The sequence below is a fragment of the Aptenodytes forsteri genome, unplaced genomic scaffold (genome assembly GCF_000699145.1).
Source record: "Aptenodytes forsteri isolate BGI_AS27 unplaced genomic scaffold, ASM69914v1 Scaffold258, whole genome shotgun sequence".
Classification (NCBI taxonomy): domain Eukaryota; kingdom Metazoa; phylum Chordata; class Aves; order Sphenisciformes; family Spheniscidae; genus Aptenodytes; species Aptenodytes forsteri.
Genome location: NW_008795250.1, coordinates 1,414,824 through 1,418,018, shown reverse-complemented (window position 1 = coordinate 1,418,018; position 3,195 = coordinate 1,414,824).

Sequence of the window (3,195 nt, the reverse complement as noted above, 5' to 3'; positions counted from 1 at the left end):
GTCTGGGGGGGGGGGGTGTGTGAAGCCTTGCTTAGGAGGACTGGTGGTCCCAGGAGCATCTCCTGGGCTCACCCATCAGCAGCCCTGGTCAGCTCTGCTCTGTGAACACTAGCAAATGGGTTATGCAGCCTGGATGCACCTAGACCTTGGGGGGGCGGGGGGGGAGGAGTTGCATTGCTGGTGGTGTTGGCCCCACTCTCCAAGCTGGACCTGCCCCGTCCACCTCACTAAGCTCGGACAGCTTTGACTCCAGCTCAGGGGTTTGCTGTGGAGGCAAAGGTATGAGCATGATATGGGGGTCTGCAAGCCTGAGACAGGCTGTGCTTGCTGCAGAGCTGTGCTCCTGGGTCACCTCTGCCATCAGCCCATCCCTGTGGCATCAGCCTCCTACCTCTGGGCAGGGTGAAGGTGAATTTCCTCCTCTGGAAGGAGTAGATCTGGTCAAGGTCGCTCTGCTCGATGGTGTCGGTGGTGCCGGTGCTGCTCTGGATGACCTTCCCGCTGTTGATGCGGAGCTGAATGCCGGTGCCAGAGCCCTGCAGCAGCGGGTTCTCCACGGTGAGCCGCAGGGCGTAGCGGCCCCGCTGGTTAAACTGGGCGCTGACCACCTCAAACTCAAAATCCAGGGTCTTCTCCTCAGCCTTCAGCCGGGAGCGCTGCAGGGCCGGGGGGATGCGAGGCTCCCCTGCCTTGCCTGCCATGGGGATGACAGAGATGGGATCGGAGATGAACCCTCCTTGATAGCAGGGACCTTACAGATCTCTGCCCTAGAGCAAGCCCTCCTGGCAGCCTGGAGCAGGTTTCTGAGCCGAGCTGGCTCTGCTGCCACTCTTCCCTTCTCCTCTCCAGCTGGGAAAGCTCCTGAGGGTGCCCCTGGGTATGTGTTGGCTTCAAATCTCAGCAGGCAGCTTTCAAAGGCAGCAAAAAAAGGAAAGGAAATCCCCACCCCTGAAAAAGCATCCTTCAGTGCCGCAGGGAGATGCTGAGAGCTTTCCTGCCCCTGTGCAATGGCAGGGACAGGGGCTTTGAACACCAGTTTGTTTGCTGGGAAACCAGGTAACTAGATGCAAAGCAGTGGCTGCCTTCCAGCAAACAGCCTGGGATATCCAGGGTGATGCTGAGCGATGCAACACAGACGTGTGTGTGCATACCGGGTGTGCTGGGGGGGTGCGTGTGTGTGCGTGTGTCCCTGCAGCGGGGAGTTGATGGCTCCTCGAGCCCTTTGCTTTGGGAGATTCACCAGAAAGGCGTTTGCTGGATGTTGCAGAGCCTTCAGGAGATGCTGGTGCCGAGGGTGGTGCGAGCCATGCCGGCTACTCCCATGTGTTGCTGGCCCCCGTGGGACTATCCCACTCCTCCTGCACCCACGGGCTGTTTGCTGGATCTCCTGCTGATGGGACCAGGCAGCCAGGCCTGCAGCTGCTTTTTGCTTTGTCTCTAAGGCAAGTTTTTAGCTGGGTTTGCCAGTGGAAGTGGCTCCCCACAGGGTCAGGCAAGCCAGGGGAGGGGAACGGGATGAGCCTGGGGAGCAGTGCTTGGCTGTTAGGTCAGCTCCCAGAAGGGATAGGGGGCACTTGCCCACCTAATCCTAACGCCTGGTAACTTTGCAGACAAGCCCAAGGCAGAAACTGCCCCATGGCTTAAAGCGTCTCTACAAAACAAGCAGTTGAAATGGTTCTTTGCACGGACGGCTTGGAGATGTGCATTCGCAGCCTGCCTGGGAACTTGCTGGGCTTTGGGCACCAAGGGCTCAACACAGAGCTGGGATCTTGCTGCTGCAGCAAGGGCTGGGAATGCCCTGAGAGTCACAACTGGGCTGCAGAAGGGAAATTGGGGCTGGTGGGGTGCCTGCATGTGGGTCAGGAGCCGTTCAGGGGTGATGTCCTGAATGAAAGCTGGTTGCAAAGGGGTTTTGGTCCACGTCTGCTCTCCTCTAGCTCAGCATTACACGGACTGCTCTTTCCTGCACAGAAGTATGTGATTCTGGCTGGTGCAACTGGAGCTGAGCTCCCTGCCTGCTAAACCTGCTGCCGAGCCAGCTGAGCATCCAGAGGTTAGTTCCACCATGGATATTTTGGGACTGACATCAAGGGGGTTGATGGTCTGGGGTGGGCAGGAGCTGGAACAGCACAGTCTGATCCTCGCCAGGAGCCCCCTGTCATATCTCATTCCCCCATCGCCACTGAGAATAGCACGTTCCCACAGCTTTCGGGATGTTTCCAGTGAAATGTGAGCTGGAGCCGGGCTACCAGATGGCCCTTCTCTAAGGCAGCTCCGTGCTCCATATAAAAAGCCACATTCCAGTCTCTTCACGCTGGTGCAAGCTTGAAACAACAAGGTTATCCTAGGGGGGAGCAGGTTGGAGGATAAAGCAGCATCTGAGACCCTGGGGCATAAGACTTTTTTGCTTTTTTTTCTAGCATGGGAGCAGCCCAGGGATCTGCAAGGCAGCCGGCCAAGACCCATACCGAAATCACTGCCCCCAAGAATCCCTTTGGAAGGGTGCGTGGGCCATGGATGGACTCGCTAAAAATAAATCCTGGTGACTCACAGCTCCTTGCTGCTTCCAGGGAGGCCGATTGTACCTCCTGGTCCTTCCTCAGTTTCTATTTGGGAAAGAAAAATACAGGTTGGAGCCCTGCCTTGAAGCACCGATCCTGAACACAACCTTGGCTGACGCGTTTAACCTCCTGCCGTGGTGAGGATGTTGTGGAGGTCAGGATGAGGACAGGAGGGAAACGGGCCACAATTCAGGGGGTTTTGGGCACCGAGTTGGGTTTAAAGCAGAAAAGGGTGATCTGTGTGGTGCTAAGCTTGAGCTGGTGAAATGGAGGTGGGGGGGGTCACTCCCCTGCCAGTCAAGCCTGTCGGGAAGAGTGCTAATGTCTCCAGGGCGCTCAGATATGCTGACGGCTGGATTGCTTCCTTGAGAGGGCTGAGAGTATAAATGCTTTTAATGCTGTTGGAGGGTTTGGTGGTTCTTTCCCCTGATGGCTGGAGACCGCTCGGTGCTCCCAAAGCAGAGATGTGCATGAACAAGATGGTTTCTCCCAGCCGGGAGCCCAGGGATGGCTTGAATTGAGTGTGCGATGCTGCTCTGAGTTGTTTCACCTACAAAATCGTGGCAATCTGAGCTGCTAGCCCTCTATGGAGGTGTCACAGTTGTGCTTATCTGTGCAGCTGGGACTTGCTCCC